Here is a 26,159-nt window from a genome sequence, read left to right as displayed (position 1 = left end):
AAATGACACAAGTGCTGATAAGATCAGTGCGGTACTAGTGAGCTCTCTGGTGCTATCACGACCAGAACATCCACAAAATATTGTTCGAACTGGTAACCTAGTTCTACGACATGTTCAAAGCCAACATAACGGCAGCAAGCTATCCCTGCAATGGGAGGGTCTCTGCATGTTGGTCGAGCCTACTCGCCCTGGGTCTCTTAGCAATGGAGGATGGATGAGTCTTCAATAATTATTGGAACGTCCACTAGCTCCAAAAGTTTTATATGTAAGTACTAAGAGTATGTTTACACTAGTAAAGGTTCATATTTCTCATAAGGTTGCTTGAATCTCTTTGAGTTCTTTTTTGTCTTCCCTAAACTAAACGTCTAGCAACCGTAAGACGGGTACATCGATGTTAAGCTACAATCTGGGTAACTATACCTAATGCACGCACCCAGATAAGGCCACATGGGAACTGACTTTAGGAAACATGAATTTCTATGAGCAGAGGGGAAGTATGAGCGTTTGATTCTTTTCTCTTACCCCAATCAACTGATTCATGATGACTGGTCTATAGTTTTTTTATCTCATTATTTTTTACTATCTATATGGATGAATAGGACAACATGTTGTGCGTGTGCGAAAGTGAATTACTTTGCATAGGGATGATGCTCTATGTTACGACCTTGCGGGATGTGATAAAGGTTCGTTATTGCGTCCCGGAGTGCTTAGTGGCTCCCCGATTAGTGGCGAAGTCATCCTACCCTAGCTGAGGAGGAAGTGAGTAACACTAAAAATGTTAGGTTGTCATAATCTCCTTGGTATCGAATTCCTAAGGAGTCCCATTGATTTCATTTACATTCTTTTTGTTTTTTACTAACAAAAGAATAATTTTCTATTTGCAAGCATAGGTTACAGAGGAAAACCCTAAGCGGACTTGGCGATTCTCCGACTAGCCATCGTGGCGGTTTGGAGTACTACTTGGAGCTATGACCTTCTGTGTCGGGGTCCCATCACATTTTCTATTCAAAATCTCTTCCGACACACGCGGGGGCTGTTGATATGAAATACCAGGAGAGCTGGCGCACTACACTGAAAAATGTGCTTAGTTTCCAAACATCATCACAATCGTTTGCAAGAAAATGAGGAAAGAATCTCTTCACTACCATGTAAAACCCGGAAAAGGCAGGTTTACAACTGAACCCGAAAAAGTGTGTTTTTGGTGTCTGTTCAGGCCAGCTGCTAGGATGCTTGGTATCTCAGAGAGGCGTCAAAGAAAATTTGGAGAAAATACAAGCTATCGTAGACATGAAGCCACTGAGGTCCATCAAGGACATAGAAAAGGCTTGGAGAGGTACCAAGGGCATCCCATTTTGATGAATCACTCGGCCCGCAGAAAAGAGCTTGCCATTCCTCTGGGTCCTCTGAGGATTAGACCCATTCAAGTGGACGGACGAGTAGAAGGAGGCTTTCAAAGCTGTAAAGAGACACCTATCAAAGATGACCACGCTGGCTAGCCCTAAGCTGGGCAGCGGGTTACTACAGTTTGTTGCTGCATCACCCTCGATGGTCAGCGCCATTTTGGTTCAGGAAAAGAAAGATGAAGGGAGCCTTCGATAAGTACCGATCTACTTTGTCTCGAAAGCATTGAATGGTGCGAAGGAGAGATACTCCAAGCTCGAGAATATGGCATATGTAGTAATCATGGCATTCGGGAAGCTAAAGCATTATTTCACAGCACACCCGATCACAATACCGACTCCATACCCTCTGAAGGACATCTGTGTGAATAGTGAGGCCACTGGATGCATAAGCAAAGGGGCAGCTGGGCTATCACCACTTTGTGTTACCTTCACGGCCCGCACAACCATTAAATCAAAAGCCTTGGCAAGTTTCATCACCGACTTGATGCCTGGGGCAATAGAGCTGAAGGAAACATGGCTCGACTAGATATGGAACATAAACACTGACAGAGCATGGAGACTTTCTGGTGCAGGTGCGGTGACCATGATTACATTGCCCGGAGGGTCGAAACTATTATATGTGGCTAAGCTCCAGTTCGACACCATGAACAACATAGTAGAATATGAAGCAATGTTGTTGGGTCTTCAGAAGGTTAAGACCCTAGGATCAATTCACGTAGTAGTGAAGACAGGTTCACAGCTTGTGGAAAGCCAAGTGGACAAGACCTATCAGGAAATGAACCCAGAGTTAGCCAAATACTTTGAATCGATGATTAGGATGTAAAAGCACTTCTCAAGTTTTGAATTAAAGTCCATACCGACGGGGGGAACCAAGAAGCAGATGCCTTGGTGAAAGCTATAGCTCAGGGTACCCCACTACCCTCTAAAGTATTCTTCAAGATCCTCAAAGCCCCAACAGCAGGAGCTGATGAAGCCTTGGAAAGAATTACTATGATAGAGGAGCAAGATTAGTAGGAACCCTTATTGTCATACTTTCAAGAGCAAACATTGCCCAAAGATGAAGATGTAACGAAGATGATACTCTATCGGATTCGAGGCTATCAGATCAATGACGGAAGGCTATACAAGGGGGGAGTGTGTGCACCTCTACTTCGTTGTGTGTCAAATGTTGAGGGCATAGAGTTGCTCAGAGAGATGCATAACAGTTTGTGCAGGTCTCACATAGGCCAAAGTGCCCTTGTAGCAAAAGTGTTCTGGCATGGTTTCTACTAGCCCAAGGCAGCTTTGGACGCAGAGGTGTCGATTCGGTCATGCTTGGGGTGCTAGCAGATGAGAAGGCAATCACACATTCGACAATATGCTTTGCAACTGATTCCTCTAGTGTGGTCCTTAGCGTGGGCAATTGATATCATCGGTCCTTTCCCTCGAGCGCCGGGGGACCTTCGGTACATAGTGGTACCAGTAGATTCCTTTTCTACGTGCCTCGAAGCAACTCCACTTAGCTGGATCATGGTGAAGAACATTCAGTGTGTCTTCTAGCATACCATCATATGCCGGTTTGGAGTCCCTCGAGAAGTGACCCTTGACAATGGGAAGCAGTTTGACTCCACTCTATTAAGATATTTCTGCAAAAGCTTTGGAGTGAAGTTGTGCTTCGCAACAGTTGGCCATCCATGTTCGCAATAGAGGGCCAACAGAGACATCTCCACGGCGGTGGCCAAATGGCTGGTAAGGCTAACAAAGGGCAAATGGGTGAAGGAGTTGTCGAAGGTCCTCTGCTCTCTTTGTACAACAATCATTCGGCCTACGGGTTTCACAGCCTTTCGGCTATTATTTGGAGATGAGGCCATGACCCTAGAAGAAGCTAGGGCTAGATCTTTGAGGGTTTTATCTACCAAATCCGGAGATGAAGCATTGTTGAAGGACCTGACCAAATAGTCTCATTTGGTAGCAGCTGCAAACCTCACAAAGTACCAATAAGAAACAACACCATGGGTGGAAAAGAAGGTGAGGGGCACTACATACCATCCCAGAGACCTGGTACATTGGTGTATGCTAAATTACAAAGCAGTGGGGAAGCTCCAATCCAACTGGGGTTGCCCTTTTATTGTGATCGAGTCCCAACAACAAGGGTCGTACTGGTTGGCCAAACTCAAAGGCAAAACATTGTCTCACACATGGAATGCAGATTTATTCCGCAATTGAGTCTAAGGACCATGCCTTGTTTGTTTCCTTTGATAGATAGGCTTAGCTAGGATGCTTTTTACTTTACTGTAAAATGTAAGGGCAGATGCCTTTGGAATTGTACTCTTTTCTTGCAGGGGAAGCCCATTTTGTGGTGCAAGGTTTGTAATGAGGCAACCTCCTTCTATAATCCCTAAGTGAATAAAAATAAATTTCCCAAAAAGAGTATTTGGCTTTGCTATGTGCATGAAGGGTTGTAGTCCAAGGACTCTCCTGTGGTTGGTGTTTAAGGACTCGCCACTTTGAAAGATCAAATGAGCCCAAGGTCCCTAGTAGAGGGCCGATATCTAATGACTCACCCATAACAAAAGAGGGTAGTAGTCTAAGGGCTCCCCTTTGGCTGATGTCCAAGGAGTCACCCACAATAACGAAGGGTCGCCATCCAAAATATGGGCTCGACCCTTCAAAAACCGAACAGCCTAGTGGCCCGAGAAGGTTGACGTCCAAGGACTCACCCATAGTAATTGTGAGGACCCATCCAAATTGTATTTGTATTAATCATTTAATAAGATGAGAGTTAGCACATGCCCATCCATCGACGCATCACGTGCTAACCCACATCCCATCATAACAATATTAACAACTAATGATTAACCTGAATCCAATCCCAGCAGTTCCGATATGTGCATTTAGATAATTCCTAGGAGAGCTACTATCCAACACATATCTCTACCAGTATGTACATCAAAACATCACGATTAAACAAGGGTTCAATGATTACAAGTAGATAATTAAACAAAGACAAGGTATTATCTAGCGTAAATATACATAAATCATAGGGGAATAAACATCTAAAAGAAAACGAAGACCAGTGACACCATTTGTCCACAAGGCAACCGACCGTGATTAGTAGTAGTATAGTGACTACTCGTCACCACACTGCACACGGTGGGGTACAAGTCCTGCACCTAACTTCACTGGTAAAACAATCAACAAAGCACAATGAGTACAAAGGTACTCGCGAGACTTACACATATGGCTATATATATCCCTAACTTGAAGGATAATGCATTTGGATGAATGAGCAAGGAATAGGCCACAAGGTTAAATTTAATTATGCGAAAGGCAATTGAACTTATAACATAAATATGTCAGCACCTACATATCCTAACTCTTGGACTATCCTAGCCTAACTATAATAACATAACCATAACTGACATATGAACATAATCTTCGTGGCATAAACCTTTACTAGCCACTTCCAAACACATTACATACAACCACCATTGGAACTCTACGAGTGATGCGAATGAACATAAGTGTGCTCATGATCGAGAGCGTGGCAATGCAAATTGATTTTACACCATGCAAGGGAGTACATATGTACCCACATCACACGAGACCACCCTCCATACAACCCGTCGGCTGCAAGCGATGATTCACGTGACAACCATTCACGTACCCACCCGAAGCCTTTATTCCCATGCTCGAGTATGCGGAGACCACCTAGGTCTATTCCTGGAGCAATCTCAGGTACCTCTACAAGCCCTCTCGCTCACATCACTAGCGGAAGAGTCAAAAGAACGCGGTGAATTACGATACTTGGATCATCCTTACCCTATTCAGATATGTGGTAGTACAGAAAAGTGTTTAAGCCAACATCAACAATGATTGATGCTTAAACAATGCAGGTCTATGGCACCCGGGTCTCTCTCCTGACCTGCCCCTAACATTACCCACATCTCGTCTCATTCTCATAACTAATCATCCCAACATCATTTTATTTTTGTAAATGTTATTTAAGCCTATAGCTCATGAATGATGGAACATTCCACCGCTCGACTTCTATCGTTGACCTATACGTTGCTAAGCATTTCAGATATATTTTAAGTTAGACATTAACATGGTTATCCCCAGGTTACAATGATTGGGATCAACAGTAACAATATAGGGATAAATGCAACAAGATAGGTTCTATCCTATTCCCGACATCAACTAGCTAAACATGCATATACAACACATAACGATATCTAACAGATTAACCAACAATTCACCAAAATATAGAAGAAATATGATACATGCTTTCCTTGGTTCTCTGCTTCAAATCAAGATCAATCACAACACCTTCTCAAGAAAACCCATCGCTCTCTGGTTCGCTAATCACTAAAAGAGGAAAATGCATTGCAATAATTATGATGAAATGCTATGAAGTAAACTTCATGATGCATGATCATGAACAAGATTTAATGCTACATGTCATGAAAAATATTTTTCCTAGTTAGAACATATCATAAGAAGACTAGCAAAATTGGTTTAACTAATTTTGGACTTATAATGAATTAATAGTGAATTAATGAAGCTTTAATATGTTTAATTTATCTCAGAAATTTACTTAATTATTTAATGACTGTACATATTTTTAATATGTAGGGGACACTATTATGAAATAAAAAAATTGGTTTCACAATTTTTTGAACTATAATGAATTTATTATGAATTTTACAATTTTTAGCAAAATAGTAAACTACGCTAAAACGGTTCTGTCTGAGTTGACCGTGGTCAGACTACCAATAGAGGCATTTAGACCGCTGGGAGTGTTGGTCGTACCATGGAGAGGGGCATTCAGACTCCTAGGAAGTGTATCGGTTTGATACCCGGCGGTTGGACCGGCCAAAGGGGCGGTCCGACTCCATGAACGACAGTTAGACCACTATGAGATACGGTCAGCTATGCTCAGCCGGTGGCACTTGGTGAGCTCGCTGGTGATGATTCCAGCAACACCTTTGGCCAAGGCCAGTGCCAAAATGCTATATGTAACTAGGGGGAGCAATTTTAGGTGGTTTGAGAAACATTCATGGGGCCAAAAGCTTGGGCCCCATGGATTGACATCTTTGGCTAGGTGGAGCTTGGTCCTATGGCTATGGGGAGTGAGGGAACTCGGGGGAAATGAGGGAAAGGAGTTGAGGAGCTTCACCTTGGTGTGGGGAAGCTTTCTTGAGGGTTGGACAGCTCTGGGGATACTCCGATGTGGAGATTAGCTCCGGGGTGATCCGACCAGCCTAGCGGTGGAAGAAGACGTGGGAAGCTTCTCCGGCGAGGGGGATGCTTGGAGATGAGCTTGGGAATGATGTGAGGGACTCTTCAGTGACCTTCTCCTTTGATCTTAGGCTTCCATGGAGCTCAAGGTGGAGAAATGGTGAGGGATCCCTCCTCTCTCTCTCTCTCTCTCTCTCCCCCTCTCTCGGGTGAGGATAGAATGAACGAGTGACAGAGTGAGATGTGGTCGATGAGTCAGATCACAGGGAGGCCCGGTCAAACCACGGGGTGACCCACGTGCTGAAAATTTTCCCACTGTTTCCCCTTTTCTACCAATTCTTCTCCTTTTCCTTCCTAAATGGCTTTGGGTCTTCCTAACCATTTCTAAACAATTCTCGCTCATAAGCATATGGTGGAAACTCACATTGATCAATGACATAACATTTTTCCAAAACATTTTTGAACACTTAAAAGAAAAACCAAAAACATGAATTATGACATCATGATGCATATGCATGCTTAATGACTTGGTTAGGGTTTTTTGAGGTGTGACAATAATAAAGGGTTGTAGTCTGAGGACTCCCCTGTGGCTGATGTCTAAAGACTTGCCACTTCAAAAACAAGGACTCACACAAAATAACGAAGGGTCATCGTACAAGTGTGGGATTGGCACCTCAAAATAAGGGCGATCCTAAGGGCCATGGAGGGCTAACGTATAAGGACCTGCCTACTTCAAAAACTAAGCAGGCCTAAGGGCCATGAAGGACGAACACCTAAAGGGCTCACCCGTGCTAATGAAGGGGTGTAGTCCAATTGTTGCCCCGTTCGTACGTCTAAGGTCCTGTCGCTTAAAAGATCATTCGACCCTAAGGACCCTGAAGGGTAGCTACCTTAACATTCTCAGACAGTTCGGATCTAAGGAGCCATAGCACATAAAAAAAAGAGAGAAAAAGTCGAACCAAGAAAAAAAAAAGACACGAAGGCTAGCGCCACAACAGAGGATAGCACATAACTAACGGTGGCAAAAAAAAATTTCTTCATAATTGAACATCATGCTTTGAGTGGACCAATCGAGTGGGACAAACTCTGACGAAAACTACCGACACATTATTTAAACAAATAATGTTACAAATTATAAAGGAGCTGATGGATTGTTCAAACATCCCGAAGGATCACCCAAAAGTATCTCCCTATATCTATGTCTTTGCACCAGTTGAAATGCAAAGCCATGCCTAATATCAAAAGGGGCTTCGGTGTTTGTTTCTTTGTTGGACCAGTCCACAGAGTGAAGGGACCGAGAAGATGAGCCCTCCAGAAATGCACCAAGCGCGGTTGACACCTCCCCTTCAACAGGCTCCTTCTTGGGAATCAAGAGTTCTGCCTCTAAAAAGGTTGCACATCCCTATGCTTTCTTCATGCTTCTAGCATCGAATCATAAAAAATTTCCTAGAACTCTTGAGCCTCGATGTTATAGGAATCCTTAATAGCCCTTCGCTTGTGGTGATAATCCTTGAAGTCCCCGTGGGGATGCCAAAGTAGAAATCTTCGCCATGTCACGCAAAGCATATAAAGACCTTTGTACTCCATGGCTAAAGGCAATACATCCAATACAAGCCTCTTCAGGTCGAGGCCCGACGATAGGGTTTTTTCCCACCAAAGAGGGGGCCGGGGGCCACGACCGGTTGTGCATTTGAAACACTAAAAGAGCGAAGATATAATATAAGAAGTATGACAAACAAAGCTCCTTTCATTAACAAAAGCATGTCTTACAAAAACTTGACAAGGACCAAGCTGTTTACAAAATTGAAGCAAAAGCCTCGTCTTGCGACCTATCCTACGACCTAATTGAAGGATTGGTGGAGCTAAGATTAAAGCTTCACACCTGGGCTTCGCCAATGTTTCCTCTTCCACTCTGACCTCCCTCCACTCTATCCTCGATGCTCTACCCCTCAAGGACAACCGCTCCCGAAGCTGAGGTAATGGCCCCAACATTATAGGCGCCAAACAAAGGCTTGGGTTCAGCCGTGGGAGTACCAATACTTCTCATAGAGAACCCTAGTGGCCGCCCTCACCCCACGTTTCACGGCCTTCATGCCAGCTTTCATTGGGAACTCATAGCTAGGCGCACCAAGGGCTTCGAAGGGGGAGTAGCCAGTAGCCTTCAAAGAGGTGAATGTGTCCTTGATGGAGGCCCCGGCACAGAAATCACTGAAATTGCGCACGCCAGACTTGAGGAAACCAGTGGCATGGTTGATCTGGCCAAGGGCACCTCCGAGGTCAACTTCACCCAAAAGGAGGGAGCATCAAGCACACCAACCTCATGAAGTAGTGTGGATATCACTACAGAAACATCATTGGTATCTTTCACAAGAGCAGCTAGCTCCTCCTTTCGGGCCACCATGTCGCGTTCGAGTGCAGCGTCAAAGGTGAGCCTCTTTTCCTGCTCTTTCCCAGTGACAGCCTCCGTGGTGAGCTGCTGCTTCTCTTCATCCTCTCAAGCCACCCTCTCATGCTCAAGGGTGACCTTGGAGGTGATCCTCTTCTTCCTCTCTTCCTCAAGAGTGAACTTTGAGGGGAGCCGCCATTTGCACTCTTCCTCGAGGGTGGCCTGAAGGTCCTTGGCCTTGCCCTCGGCATACTACCATTTGGATAAGGCCTCATCCAGCTGAGATCGGACATCAGTGATAACTGTTCAGGCTCCTCACATCACAAGCAGGCCTTACTAAGAAATAAATATGTCATTCAGTGCTGATGAACGGTGTTAAAGGAAATAGATGCTAAGCGCTACCCTTGTTTGCTCAATAATAAGTTGGTCTATTAGGACAGAGGAAGTGAAGTTTGGAGCCATTAACTGGCTCTACATTTGCGGAAGTGATTCACCAAGCTCGAGAAGGGTCTTCAAGGTGACTCGCCTTCCAAAGAGATCGAAAAAGTCAAACCCATCAAGGCTGAAGCACTGGTACTTGGCTGGGGGGTATTGAGCATCCCCATCAGCCCCTTGCATTTTTCAGGCTCGAGTCAAGTGTCACTTGGAGATGTACTCTCTGCTACAAAGTGAAGCATAAGATCACAAGCATGAAAGCAAGATGAGCATAGATGAAAAATATCGGAGGTCTTCTCTCTACACGAGTCGTCTGAGTGAACGTTGGGGATATCTTTGGGAAAGCCTATAGGGTCCATAGCAGAGGTGAGGCTTCACCTATAGCGGTCTAATCGTTTGAGCCTGAATCAAACAGATAGAACACATTTTGTGTCTCAGGACCATCCTTCACATAGGAGATACAATGGTGAGGGATGTCGCAGTGATCGGGGTGCTCACCAAAGCCTTTTGGGTAGAGGACATGGCCATCGGATTGCCATCGTTGGTTGATCGGCTCGACACACCATGATTTTCACTGTAGCCTTTGGCAGTTGAGGCAGCCCACCGCTTCTTAGGAACTGGCTCATTCGAAGTCCCAGATCCGATATGATGCACCTTCGGAGCAGCAGCAGATGCAAAGGCATCATCAGCATTGACCTTCGTTGTCTTCCACCATCGGGTACCTTCCAAAGGTAGGAAGCGTGGCCCATAGAGAAGGCTGCGAGTGTCAATGACGCGATTGAGTCGTGGGTCCTTCACCTTTGTGGTCAATTCATCATGCTCGAGCTGTGTGTAAACCAAAATCTCCTTGGTACTCCCTAAAAACAAATAAAATAGACAATTCACCGGAAGTCATATCGAAGGGGATACCCATACTTACCCGGTGCTCCTTTAAGATGAACCTTGAAAATTTGAAGCTCAACTGAGGACTCCACAAGCAGCTCGCCAAACTTTTTATTGAAGGAGAGTGGCCCAATTCCAATTGTGCAGTATTCCTCAACGAGGTCATGGACATCGAGACACTTTGAAATCGCAACGATGGCATGTACCTTTGCGTTGACGATAGATGTGAACTCCACCTTTGGTCTCCTTTGGAAAGCGATCCCTGTGGCATTGTAGGACATATTGCATCCTCTAAGAACGTTGTGGTAAAACCATATTTCGGTCCAGTAAAACCATAATTCGGTCCAGTCACTGCCCCACCAGTTCCATTGCACCTTCACAGGCAGCTCTGCCTCCCCTCCCATTGGGAATGAAAGACACACTACCATACAAGGCAACATGCTCTCTGTCCACCTACACCTTCTTCGATTAATAGTGTGCATAGTGGAGATAGGCAAGGGTTGCAGAGCTAGGATGCTAGCCTTGGGACTTCTAGGCCCACGCAAAGGAGGGCTTGCAAATGATGGCATTCAGCGGTAGTTGCTGAATTTCCAGCTTGTACTGATCCAAGACCAGCCACAAAGAATTTGATGAAGACCACAATTTTGTCCTTGCGAGGATGAGGTATCGACACCTCATGAGAAGGCACTCGGGCTTAACTGCCATTGCAAAGCCAGCCCTTCTCCACCAGTAGCTCAATTTGATTTTTGGTGCACCAGCTGAACCTGAAGTGCAGTGTCGAAGAAAGCTTGTCACTCATGCGCTGGATCGTAGACTTCATCATCTTGCCAAAGGGGAGAAAGGAAAACCAGAAAGAACGAAGGGATGGCTATGCGAGCGGTAGAGACTAGCCCAAAAAACTTGGCGAAGGCAAGAGGCACTACCGAAGTGAAAACTGAGAAAAGGGGTAGGGGCTGAGTTACCACCAAGGGAGAGTCACTCAACTGCACCCAAATAGAATGAATGGAAAATCTGGGGCATACTATCGCACGTAGGATGAATAGTAAGGTGACAGTGTTTTGAAGCATAGTTCTCGTAACGTCCGGAACACGTACGGGTGGCGAAAATCATGGGATGTGAGTGCGATATGTGACTAAAAGAGCAAGAGGCCAAATAATACCTAAGAACCTCCCCAACCACTATGTGAAGCCATAAATGAGTGTGGTGTAGTTACTATGATCCCTGACATCCCATCAGAGATCACAAAGGTTGCCATTAACTTTGAATGACCTGCGACTGCTCACCACCCAAAACTGGCTTAACTCACCCCTTATAAATACAAAGCCCATCACCGTAATTCCCACTACCTCACAAGAGCTCAAAGTCACTTGGCTCTCCTTTTCAATCCCTAGTTAATGATAGCCACCTCAAAAGCGGTCATGTTTCACCGAAGGCAACCGTGGATTGCTCAGGACTTCTGTGGCCTATTCTCTGAAGCATCGCCAATCGCTTCACGGAGCCAAGAGACTTTGAATCCTTCAGAGCGGTCTGCCCCCAGTGGTGTGACAATATCCACCATGAAGACCATTGATAGTTCACCCTATGTTTCCTCAAGAGAGATGAGGTCCACAAGTCAGGCAAAGTTTTCTTCTACTTACTGACCGAAGAAAGCCTCTTTAGCATGCGGGTCCTGGCATTCATAGGAAGAAGAACGAGGGTGTCAACTTTCAGGCCAAGAGACCTCGTAGCATTCAGCTGGCACGACAACATCATGGCTATAGTCATGAACCCGTTGACGAGCGAGAACACCATGATGTTGAAGCTTCTGCAGTGGGTTTGAAGCAAACTCCCAAGTGGTTTCTTCATGTGCCCACGGATAGGAGCTAAAGCAGGCACTTTTGTCATCATCTAAGCGTACTGCAACTGCTACCTCAAGCCTGTAGAACACGTCATTGAAGAATCATGGTGGTGTAGTGGCATCGAAGGCTGCTGGACCTCCAAACCGCCAGAAGACTTCTGGGCGAACGTATGGCCTGAAGGGGGAGAGGACATGTGTCTCATCCAATTTGGGGGCCAAGTACTTCTTCTCCGCGACGACAAGCTATTGGTCCCGCCTCTTGAGAATGCCTGATGGGCCTCTGCTTCGTGAGCACCGTCAAGCTTTGCGAACCTCTTCATGCTTAACAACTTTGCAGCATGTGTGGGCTAGCACCAGGCTTCAGCATTGCACGACAAGGTTATATTAAAAAGTTGGGACATCACATGGTATGTGCTCCCAGAAGACAAGGACTTCACAGACCTTCGCAAGGATTGTATCCATTTTCTTGGCTAGGAAGAAAATGGGACATCACAGCGCACACCATGATCATCGCCAAACATATTCTGGCTATCTCACAATGGGCGTCGGACACTTGATTCGTGCCAAGCTTCAAGTAGTACACCTTGCTAAAGGGTGATAGTTAGTAGCTTGGTATAAGTGTCGCGAATAGATATTGTGTATATGTCATGTAGATGGTATATTTCTGTTTCATCATGTGATAAATGGAGGGGTATATTCTGGTTTAATATATACATATTTATATCTTCCAAAGCATATGTTAAGTTTGTTGATTTTGCGGTTGGCTTTGGCTGGCCAAAGAGGGGATTGAGAGAAGGGTACCACCCTATTGTCTAAAGATTATTAGCTTCGGCCCCCCAAAGTCAGGACCAAAACCGTGAAGGGGCCAATGTTGGGGGAGTGGTACCATGTTGGCCCCCGTTCATTGACTTCGGCCACATCAGCCATCCTCGAAGGCAAAATAGTAAGACTAATGAAGCAACAGAGATGTTTTTCTATGCTCTGCTGGGATTAGGACGAGGAATGTACGATGAAGGGCTGGAGGTGTAGGGATGCAAGCGATGACCCTGAAGGAGCACATGGAGAAAGGAACATGAAATAGCAAAAGCGGTAGCGAGGCCTGAAAGGTGAAGCCCGAACACAAGGCGAAAGCCAAAGCCCAGGCGTAGGGCAGAGAACGAAGCCCAGAGGATGAAGGGATACGATAAAGCCTAGAGGACTCAGGGGTACCACGAAGCCCAGAAGACGAAGGGATATGACGAAGTCCGGAGAATGAAGTGATGCAATGAAAAGACTTTCGGGAAGAGAACGAATGCCTACCCCACAAGGAACATACGGGATAACAAGAGTTTGATGAGAAGATAACTAGAAGAAACTCACTATCAGCCCCAAAGGTAGATCCGACGTGGGTCCCTTGGGACACATGTCATGCTCAGTTAGATTAGTGCTTTGTAAATGTACATTGACTATAATACCCTAGAAATATGTCCGGATTATTCCGAGTGTCAAGTAGAATATTCCTAGGGATAAAGGACATAAGTGTAATTGTGATTAGGTGGTTGAGATATGACTATAAATACCCCTATCTAACTAATGTAATATCAAAAGAATAATTATTACATCTACTATTACAACTATATTGTTCACTGTGTTGCGATCAGGATTACAACTATCTTTTTTAACTTCAAAAGAACTTCGATCTGTCTTCATTAGGATTGCCCTGTAGGAGCTAATGTCTTTCATAGTATCTTGCTGTGAGGTAATCCGTTCTCATAAATTTTTTTTGGATCACATACTAATTTTATTAGTTGATTACTGATTGGACGACTAATTTTCTACTAAATTGTATAGATCAAATGGTAAATTCGCTGTTGCATCTGGATGTACCAAAAGGTCGATCTGCCAATGAGCCGCTTGATATGATGCTCGCCTGAACTTTTCTCCGTGCATGGTGCATGTTACGGCAACGTAATTGGATAGGGCACCATGTTCAGAGACAACAGATCGATCGTACGTGCCCTTAAAAAAAGATCGATCGTACAGTGAGCACTAGCTACCTAGCACAACTAATTAAACATCTTGGGCAAGTACGGAGATTATTAATCTTATATTGGGGATTAGTTACAGCTAATTGTCTATCTAAAGCGATTAGTTACTGATGACAAATGCCACATGCATGCTTTTAGCTGCGTGCAGCATAACTAAAAGTAGTACAACACAAATCAGGGAAAAGCGCAGCACATGTCCGTATTTAGTACCAAATATTTTAGTCTACATTATTTGCATTATTATACGACGCTTATAGTTGCCTGTCTCTTTTATATTGCTTCCTTTTTTTCAAGAAGAGATACTACTGGATTTTAACTTTTAGGATGGTGAAGTAATTAGCTCAAACCGGAGCAATAATTTTTAGGCATCCGCTTCTTAATTAGTGGACAACCGATTAATTTGGTAAAGTAGAGAGGCAACCGACGGTATCGTAACTAGTAGAATTAAATATAAAAACCACATTACAAAATCTAACTTTTAATTACAAGTTTCAAACTTGTAAATGGAAAAATTAAAAACTTCCACCTTAAACCCACCAACTTTCAACTTGAAAATCAAAATTTTCAATTAGATATTAATGGCATGTTTAATAGAGGTCCAGCTCTAAGAATTCTTAGACTTGGGTATTACTAGCTCTAGATTTTTATAGAGTTGAAGCTGTGTGTACACTAATAGCCTGTTTGGTTACCTGTATCGGGGCTAGTCTGGCCTCGCGCGTGCAGGCAACACGTGTTTGGTTGCTTGGGTGCTCAAGTCGGTCTATTCCGAGTGGTGCAAAAACACTATGCGAGCCAAGCTCCTGAGAAACGTATTTCAATTGCGTTTCTCCAGAGCCATGCTCGCTTGATGCACCACATGCTCAGCTAATGATGATATTATCAAATGATTAGTGAGTATTAACTTATATTATTACATTTTAAATTGGATTAAAGCTTAATATGATAAATTAAGTACTATAGAGTGCATTTATACGAAATAAACATCATGTTAATACTTGCTTTTTTATTTTAATCTCATTCAACATGTATTCATACGGGCAACCAAACACAATTTCTTCTCAGTCAGACTGAGCACATGTAACCAACCAAATAAATAGCACTTCATACATATAATTGGGCTTAAATGAGCCTGACTCACTAATACGAGCCAAGCTAGGGGCATGCGGGTAACCAAACAAATAGTATTGCATGCACACAGACGGGCTTAAATGAGCCTGGCTCACTAATACTAAGGCCATGCGGGCAACCAAATGGGTTAGGCTTGTATTAGTGAGCCAGGCTCATTTGAGTCTGGCTGTTCATAAAATACTGTGACACATATTGCCTGGGAAGCATATGGTACTCCGCGCACGCAGCTATGACGTGTGTACAAGGTTTGTGGAGTAATTGTGGCTTCTGACAACTACATATGCATGTCCCACTCCTTAGCACACACTCTTGAACATGCCGCTCACGTCTACCTCCGACCCATATCCCGACATAGGACACTGAACCTGTGCTCTGCAGTGCTCTCTTGATTTGCGCGATGCATGTGGGCCTTCTTATTAGTCTTCTCCATATACTCACATAGCATCCGTCCGTAAAGCATACGATTGTCCTCCATTACAACCTTAGCAGCTGCATACCGATCAATAAAATACTTACAGGTCCCATGCAAAATGCCTTCTACAATTCCAACTAGTGGTAGGGACCTCATTCCTCGCATGACCTAGTTATAAACCTCTGCAAGGTTTGTAGTCATTACTCCATATCTTGCACCACCACTGTCGTACAACAGAGCCCATTTTTCATTCGGCTCATTGCGTATCCACTGTGAGAAGCTCCTAATAGATGAGCCTGATCTCCTTACAATCTGCGGAGTATCAGTTGCTAGAGGCCGAGAGCTATTGGTTCATCACCGTTAGGTGCAGCCTCCGTAGTTTGTTTTAGAGTCAGTTCATCAAGTCTTGCCCATAATGCATTGAACTTACGTTGCTGGTTCTGACTGCACAACTTCTTGAAGAGCTTCATTAACTCTTTATTTTTAAACTGTCTGTAGAAGTTCGCACCCATATGGCGCATGCACCACCTGCTTTTGAGATCGGGCCACTATGCTGCTACACCCCGTCGCACGCTACCATGCTGCATATCCAGCAAAGCCTGCAACAATCCTTCATGTCTATCATGAATAAGACACACATCTGGTCGGTCAAGAACAATTGCATATTTAACCTGCTCTAGGAACCAATACCAGCTGTCCCCATTCTCACTCTCCACGAATGCAAACCCTAGTGGAAGGACTTGGTTGTTACCGTCGATCCCTATTGCAAACAAAATCTGCCCTTTGTACTTCCCAGTCAGGAATGTTCCATCCAGGCATATGATGGGTCGGCAATATCTAAATGCTTTGATAGTTGCAGCGAATGCAAAGAAAGCACGCTGCAACACTCTTTTTCCGCTGTACTCCACATCAGTAGAGGGGTAATGCTTGATATCATAGTAGCTGCCTAGATTTGTTGCACAAATTGTGGCTAATTGACGAGGGAGATTGTGATATGAATCTTCATATGTAACGAACCACATCTCAATAGCCTTTTGTTTCGTCCTCCATGCCTTCGCATAGTTTATTGTGTACTGGAACCTTTGCTCAATAGCACGGATTATTGATCGTGGCTCATACCTTAGGTTGTCCACAATCTCTCCGTACATAACATTTGCAATGAAAGCAGAAGACAAGTTTCGGTGGGCGAACTCTATTTCCTTAATATGACAATTATGTTCCTTAACTATTTAGCATTGCCAGTAGTCTACCAATTTCCCTCTGAATGCGTGCACCCGCCAAGGGCACTGAGGCACCAAGCACTTCACATCGTACTCTCTTTTACTTGATTTAACAACCTTGAATTGCCTACGAAGAGACAACGACCAGAATTTCACTGCAACAATAACTGCCTCTTTTGTAGGGTACATAGTACCCTGTGACACCTCATTCTTATGGTACTGCCACGGTGTCCGGTCAGCCTTGCTAACCACCAACTTCAAAAATTTATGATCCCGCCACTCTGCAGGAACTGGAGCATTACCCTCCTCATCAGATGAATCCCCATCGGCAAGGCCTTCCTCTAACTCTTCATCCTCCAAATCCATATCTTCAATGATGCTAGGGATGTGCTCCCCTTCATCAGCTACACCCATCGATTGCAGCTCTGGAACATCACCAACTTCCTCCCTGGACCCTACATTAGCCGCCTCTGACTCATCTTCCACTGCCTCACTTGGTCCTGCTACTGCTTCTGCAGAGTTCACCTCATTTTGATCTTTCAGGTACGCCTCAGCTAACAAAACAAGCGGCAGGCCACGTTCACAGCATATATCTACATACTGCCTCCAAGTTGATGTGGCTTCGATGGGAACAAGCTCACCAAAGTATCCATGACTAGCACGGCTCAGGACAGCTTTCAACTTCAGCTCATATTGCTGCGGATCCAGTTGGAAAAACCGCATGAGCCATTTGCACACACCCACAATAGTCCTCTCATTAGCTTTACTAAGCCCCTTCATGACATGACGAAATTCAGACAGATCTACACCGTTAGGACCGTATCTAATTTCACCCTCACCATAATATATCTGAAAAATTAATTTATCTGCCATCACTGGAAACACCCGCAAACATAACCCATGTTAAGACAACAAACTATATTTCTGATTATCGGATAAAATAATTTCTAAATGCTACCCTAGGTTCGCAAATTATCATCTACTATTGCCTCCTACGTCCACAGGTACAAATAATATACTAAAAATAATATACTACAAATAATATACTAAAAATAATATACTACAAATAATATACTAAAAATAATATACTACAAATAATATACTAAAAATAATATACTAAAAATACTATTCTATATTGAACTGCTATCGTACCATTTTCTAAATAAATTTGACAATTTCTAAACCCTAGGTCATAAATGTCTAAAATCTATGTCATATACTACTACTGCACTAATTAACAACAATAAAAAGAAAAAAAAGACTTACCCGAAATTTTCCTTCAAATTCGCAGCCCAAATGCAGCAGGGCTTCGCCGACCTCTCTTCCTCTCCTCTCTTCTCCTCTCTCTTCTCAACTTTTCCTTTTCTTTCCAGATTTTTATGAATTTTTGGCCATTTTTCGGCCTTTTTATAGTAGAGGCGGCCGGGCGGGCACTGCGGCGCGGTGGGCGGGGAGGACCCCTTACCGCCCCCTGATTACCGCCCCCTGAGAGGGCGGTAAGGACCTCTACCCGCCCCCTCAGGGGCGGTAAGGCGTCGGGCCAGGCGAGCAGGCCGTACCCGCCCTCTCAGGGGGCGGTTAGGCCTACCGCCCTCTCAGGGGGCGGTTAGGACCCCTAACCGCCCTCTCAGAGAGCTGCAGCCCCATGAGAGGGCTGCAGGCGTCTAGTTTTGCAAATACATCTGTCGGAAATCTATTTATTTAAATTTTTACTAAAAAAATATAAAAATAAAAAAAAACTCGAAGAAAGAACCCACCATCTCAGTGGGTTCGCATCGTGGTGAGCCTCACGATTTTATCATGGAGGGCGGAACCGAAGGCTATTGAGACGAGGTTCGGGACATAGGAAGATTCATATCACAATCTACCGCGTCAATTAGCCACAATATGTGCAAGAAACCCTGGAAGTTACTATGACATCAAGTATTACCCCTTGACTGATGTGGAGTACAGCAGGTAACGAGTATTGCAGCGTGTTTTCTTTGCATTCGCAGCAACCATCAAAGCATTTAGGCACTGTTGACCCATCATTTGCCTAGACGGGACGTTCCTCACTGGGAAGTATACAGGACAGATATTGTCTGCAATTGGGGTTGATGGGAACAATCAATTCCTGCCACTGGGATTTACCTTCATGGAGAGTGAGAACAGGGATAACTGGTATTGGTTCTTTGAGTGGGTGAAGCATGCTATCGTTCTAGACCGGCCAGATGTTAGTTTAATAGATATGCGGGGTTATTGCAGGCTTTCTTGGATATGCAATATGGGAGTGTTCGACGGTGTGTTACCGCAAAGTGGACCGACTCGAAGAGCAGGTGGTGCATGCGCCATATGGGTGCGAACTTTTATAGACAGTTCAAAAACAAAGACTTGATGAAGCTTTTCAAGAAATTATGTAGTCAGAGCCAGCAAAGAAAGTTCAATGCCCTATGGGCAAGACTAGACGAACTAACTATGAAACAGACAGCTGAGGTAGCAGCCACAGATGATGAACCGATAGCTCTTGGACCTCTCCCAACAGATACTCTTCAGATAGTAAGGAGATCAGGGTCAGCTATTAGGAACTTTTCGCAGTGGATACGTAATGAGCTAAATGAAAAATGGGCTTTGTTGTACGATAGTGGTGGGGCAAGGTATGGGATAATGACAACTAATCTTGCTGAGGTCTATAACTGGGTCATGCGAGGTATGAGGTCCCTCCCACTTGTTGGAATTGTAGAAGGTATTATGCATGGGACTTGCATATATTTTATTGATCGGTACGTGCGCTACTTCAAAGGCAATGAAAGATAACTGTATGCTTTATGGATGAATGCTATGTGAGTACATGGAGAAGTCCACAAAGAAGGCACACATGTACCACGCTAATCAAGAGGGGACTCCGGAGCACAGGTTCAGTGTCTTGTGCTGGGATAAGGGTCGTAGGGGGTGGAAGACGTTAGCGGCATGTGCAAGAGTGTGTGTTTAGGAGTGAGTCATGCATTTGTACATACCAGAAGCCACAATTTCTTCATAGGCTGTACACACATCATAGCTACATGTGCGGAGCACAATATGTTTCCCAGGCAATATGTTTCTATGTACTTCATGAAGGATCAGATACTGAACACCTGGAAGCATGAGCTCGATGGCTACGAAATTATTGATACATTTACAAGTAATCCAGGTCCCTCATGAAGCTAAGTGCTAGATTTCAAAAGGATGAAGAATGCACCGGGACGTCAAAAAACTCGCCGGATTCGTAACTATATGAATGAATCCGAGGCAGGTCCAAGGGTGAAGCGATGCAGCCAGTGAAATGAAACAGGTCACACGTACAAGTATTGTCTGAAAAATGCACCTGTTGTGTAGGTGAGTGCATGACCACGCTTTAGTGTGAATGTATTTAGCATACCTTGCTATTATATTTGTACGGTAATAGCCTTCGTTCCCTATGTTGCATTTGGACCTTACATTTGTACCTACATGTCGCAATATATTCATGTAACTTTTCCTATGTGTATGTAATATGCTGTTCTCTTCACGTAACTATGTACATATTTTCATGTAACAGAATATACACATTATTCATGTATATGTAGTTGCGATGTATATTTCGATTCAATATGTATTCTTCTTGTCTACATGTTGCAATATATCCATGTACCTGTGGTTTTAATGCAGATATGACGCACCCTTTGACCCCCGAGCTTATTGACCCTGCAGTGGACAAGAGGCACCGCAGCTTCTTGTCCGTCGTGCACCAGAAAGAGTTTGGGGTATTCCGACCACGTGGCCCTGGGGAGCTACTTATGATCGACGATCGTTGGAAGCACCGATATGTCGCTATTTGGATATGTATGTGCCGATTTATTTATGTATGGCATCCCCCAGTTTATTTCTATTCCTAATGGTGCAGGTTGGCAGCATCGGGACTCCTACCGCTTTGTCGTTTGGTGGAGGCCCGAGCGACGGAGAACCCCGAGGCAGCGGCGAGATGATTCTATTTTGACCGCTCCCTGATAGCTATCCTGGTTGACCGATGGAGGCTTGAGACCCATACTTTCCACCTCCCCTGCGGCGAGATGACTCCGACGTTGCAGGACGCAGCCTACCTGTTAGGCTTACCTTGCGTCGGAGCTACTGTTGGAGTCATCGACATGGATGCTAACTGGATGAACGTCATGCATCAGCGCTTCTCCCCTGTTCAGCGGACTGACGACGCACCCCCCTACGTGCCTAAGTTCTTGTCCAATCCACGAGGGCCCACGAAGAAGTGGATCCTACAGTTCCAGGTACCTTTGAGTTTAACTTCTCATTTACTTCATGATTTTCCAGATATTTTTCTTATCATCACTTGCATTATTTGTAGCCTACGTACATGCAACCGAAGGCCGGCTTGTACTCAGTGTCGAGGTATTCGGAGGCCTGCCTGCTTTGGCTGTTTGGCTGAGTTATGTTCACCAGAGGCCAAGGCCACATGGTGTCTAGGACCCTTGTTCCGTATGCGAGGTGGATAGCGGATGTGGAGGGAGATGAGATCCCACAATTGAGTTAGGCCTTTGCTGTCCTTGCTGTGACGTATCGGGCCTTGTGCGATGCGTGCACGAAGAAGGAGCCACTAGCCACTTTTGCTGGGTGCCCACTACTACTGCAGCTGTGGTCTTACGAGCGGTTCGCGATAGGCCGACCAGTTGTGGACCGCTCATCGTACCCTGAGGAATGGTACGGTGAGCCCACGGAGGACGAGCCCACCATAGCCTCGCTGTGGTGTCAACGCTAGGTACGTACGTAATATTTGAATGCTTTACTTCTCACATGTTTTTGTTCTGGATTCTGACTATGTTTCTCACATAGCCGCATTGGGTGCATGAGCAGGCCCATAGAGCGTACGAACTCTGTCGGTCGCAGTTCGACCGGCTTCGTCCAGATGACGTGGTCTGGACCTACTACAACTACTTTTCCATCCAAGCCCGTGCATCTTTGGGTCTGTCTCCGTTGTGTACCCGTGACGAGGAGTACTGGCTTACGAAGACGCCGCTTGTCTTCAACATTTTTGTCGAGGAGTACCTACCCCACTGTGTCATGCGGTAATTCGGGTGCTACCAGGCTTTCCCCCTCGTCAACATTCGCACGGTTCTAGGCCATGTCCACAAGTAACTATAATCAAGTAAATAATTCATAACGTTCATCTCATTATCAGTCTATTTAACGTGGTTCACTTTCAGGTATACACGAAAGGGACAGCCGGGTGGCAACCTCTAGGCAGATCGCTTGGCGTCGTATGTCTCAACATGGTCCCAAGCACTTGAGGATGTCGTGGAGGAGGCACTCAAAAGTATTTCTTACAAAGCTACTTATACACGAAGTGACCACTCAAAAACTCTGTCGAGAGTCTAGCTTTTGTTATGAAGTGACCACATGACTCAACTTTAACCATTAAATGACATCATCGTTGTCCTGGTGTAATATCCTAGGTCCCGATACCCTACAACAGGGCAAATATCCTAGGTGCACTCAGTAGAGAGCATCTAATGTAACCCGTCATGTTTCCACCCCCTAAGGCATGTTATGATTAGGAGCGGTGCACTATTAAGTAGGTCTTTATGCGAACCGTACATGCCACCTTTTTTTGTCATCGTGTCATCGTGGTTAAAGTCCCATGTAATGTTTTCCACCGTATGTATAATCTAATGTTTGTCACCGTTTGTAAACTCATTGCCACGTAATATGCTGCGAGTGCTTCACATCTATAATTTTTTCACAAAATTTGATTTTGTATCCTCCCAACAATACGTAAACTAGTCCAAAATATCGACATATATACAACGATCCATATTTTCCAAAATATTGCTTCCCAATTATGCCGTATTTGCCACTTTTTTACCATTTTAATTCCAAATTTTGCAACATATCAATTTCAAATATTGAGCAATACAATTGTACAATTAAAAAAAACCTAAATCTGGGCCTACCTGCCCAGTGGAAGGGCGGTTGGCACCTACCTGCCCTATCAGAGGGCGGTTACGCCCTACCCACCCTCTGAGATGGTGGTTAGCCCCACTCGCCCTTTCAGAGGGCGGTAAGGGGTGGCCCTGCCAACGTGGCCCTCCTTACCGCCTTTCAAAGGGCAGCAGGTGCCTATTTTTGTAAATGTTACCGCAAGGAGTGTATTTATTTAAATTTTTAATCAAAAAATATAAAAATAAAAAGCTGGTACCGTACATGCGCCAGGGTCAAGCCCTCAATGCCCATGGGAATTTTCTTTTCCTTTTTCAATCTATTATCTTAATATTTGAGGTGTAAGAAGTGCCTCCACGTTCGCTATTGAGATTACGAAATTACTACATTAATAAAAAAAAGAATCTATATCACTTATTGTGATAAATATCTAATGATCTAAATTTATCCAAAGAGTCTGTATCGAATTAGCAGTTCAAATGTTCGATTTGACTATCTTTTTGGATAGTAAGCACATGTAACCGGATTAGGCTTGCAGTCAAAAGAATTGAGCAGAAACAGATCATGTTCTGGGTATCGAGTGGAAACACAATTGGATCGAGTGACCTGCTATTAACCGCACTCAAAACTCAAAAAAGGACTAAAATTCGACTAATTGACACTTGATTATGAGTAGAGTTAATAATCCTTCGAAGCTTGAACCGTTGGGTATAAGGCTACCTCCAACGGAATCAAAATTGATCTGGCAAAGTACTGTGCCGACTGCTCTCATGTACTTTTGCCGATCGAGCTCGTCCGCAACAACCACCAACGATTCCCATATCAAGATCAATAATGATACAGGCGTCGTTTACTATAGCGCTGGGAGCAGCAAATATGTCGAGCGATTGAGGGAGCTATATTACTGTGTCGAGTGGATGACTATGGGTCCAGAGGAAGGAGGAGAGTAATGGAAGGTAGGAAATAGGGTAGCTGTTGGAGATGAAAAAAATAGGGGATATTGTAATAGTGTTAGGGGATGTTGTAACAGTGTTATAGGGGATGAATTTTTAAAGTATATGTTGGAGATGACCTAAGCCCATTTAATGCATTCAGATGGGTGTGGAGAGATTCACACAATGCCATCATCCCGTCTTTCATGTCGATTGAGGTGCCATAGAGATGGGGGTGGTTAGAAAAAGAGTGATAAATTTTGGGCTATTTATCTATACAAACCTGGACTGTAGCAATTCTTCCTCGCTCTCACCCTCGACCTTCTCGCACAAGCCTCCATCTTTCTCTGCCCAAACACGCATCACAGCTGGAAGACTTGGACTCATGGATTCCGGCTCCCCTGCGAAGACCTTCGCTTCTTCCTCGTCGGAGAAGTAGCCCGATGCGAAGATCGCCGGTGCCTCCCCAGAGCAGCAAGAATCAAGGATAAAGGAGCTTGAAGTTGAAGGGATAGCGCCTCATCACGATCTGGTTGACTAGAGGTCTGCATCTGGTGAGGAATTCCCATCTTGCCAATTCGACTACAAGATCGTGGTTTTCAAATCCTTCTTCCGATGTGGATTCAACGTTCCCCCTTCTAAGTTTCTTTTCAATGTACTCGACTGGTACCAAATCGAGCTCCACCCAGTTAAATCCAAACTCCATCACTATGCTTAGTGTCTTTGTTCATCAAGCCAAGTGTGAATATAATCTAGTATTTTATCATCTAAAGAGGAATAAGGTGAACAAGTGTGTTGGAGGTTGTAGTTTCCAACAACGATCTAGAATGAAAAACTCTTATATCCTAGTTGCTTTAATCTCCTCATGGCAAAATGATTGAAAAAACACTGGTTTTATATCTTCAACCCAAACCCAGTCCACTCCCCCTTCGTCTATAGAGGTCTCTTTCCCCTACAAAATTCATCTTGGACAAAGAAGAATCGCGAATCGAACCACACCACCTTCTACATCATGAAGATTGGTGAACTTAGGCAAAGTGGCTTAACCGGGTGGCACATAGCTAAAGACTTCATCAGTCGAAGGCTAAGTCCCTTGAAAGCGCAGGATCACTTCGCTTGGGAATATGCTAGAGAGAGCGATAGCTCCATGGGCACGGTTGGAGGTAAATTTATATAGCAATTTGCTGCTTCTGTTATCTTATTCAAGCTCTTTCGAGTGACTATTTCTTCCTTTTTATAGCTCTGTCTCCTCTAGATATTGATGCTTGATTAAGCAAACTCTTCTCTAAGAAGCACAAGAATGATCTGTGCTGCCCTACTCCCTAGCAAATCATCGACCAGAGGTGAGGATTTCTCAAGTAAGAGAGCAGTGCTGATTACTACTTATTAAACCTAATTCAACTTTTTGATTTCGGGTCCCAGTCTATCATCAAGAGCATATCCTTATGACCGAGGTCCTTGACCTTGATGACACTTCCTCTTTTGGAACCAGTGACAAGGGGAAAATGCCAGTTAAGCGTGGGGCTGAAGGGTCTCTTTGATGCAAGAGATCGTCTCTGTTATATGATCCAGTGCCTCTCAAGCATTAGCGGAAAAGAAGCAAATTGATACTAACATCAAGTTGTCACATGATTATTTAGTCGCATCTCTGGCTATCGAGCACTTGCATACTAACGCTTGGTCTATATGGGTGGCCTTCCTACAGGTGACAGCTGGATCCACTCCTCGATTGTCTCCTCGAGTGATCGACATATTTGATGACTCGGTAAGAAAGGTAACCTTTATCAAGCTGCCCTCTCACATTGGTCATTGTTCAAAGCATTAGTTCGATGAATCCAGAATGATGATGAATCATTATAAGCTATTTTCTTACAGGAAATGATAGCTTTGGCTTTATTTGTCCCCCAAATGGCCCCTCCAACATAGTCGATATTAGCTACCGTATGATGAAGAAGAAAGTTACCATCAAAAGGCAGAAGTCGAGTGTTTTTTTCTCGCATCCCAGTCACCACAATGTTATATCTGACTATTTGTCTTGGTTTGTGGTCTTCTTGTTTCTTAGCCAGCCGATGGCAGGTTGCCATGCCCAGAGAAGTTGAAGGAGAAGGAAACAAGTGATCCAGTTACCAGCCAATTCCTGCTTCTTCTGACACGCCACTTCTGCCTCCTCGAGTAGAGCAAACTTCTATAGATGCGTCTGAGGGAAGCTTGGAGCCTACTACAACCACAACCCTTGGACCAACCATCGATCCTATGACAGTGATAGAAGCTCACATGGCAACTGCCAAGGATCAATATACGACGATCGACCATGCTGTTCACGAAGGATCCCTCTAG

The sequence above is a fragment of the Phragmites australis genome, chromosome 4, assembly GCF_958298935.1.
Source record: "Phragmites australis chromosome 4, lpPhrAust1.1, whole genome shotgun sequence".
NCBI lineage: Eukaryota > Viridiplantae > Streptophyta > Magnoliopsida > Poales > Poaceae > Phragmites > Phragmites australis.
The sequence above is the reverse complement of the archived record's forward strand: the minus strand, read 5'-3'. Positions refer to the sequence as shown.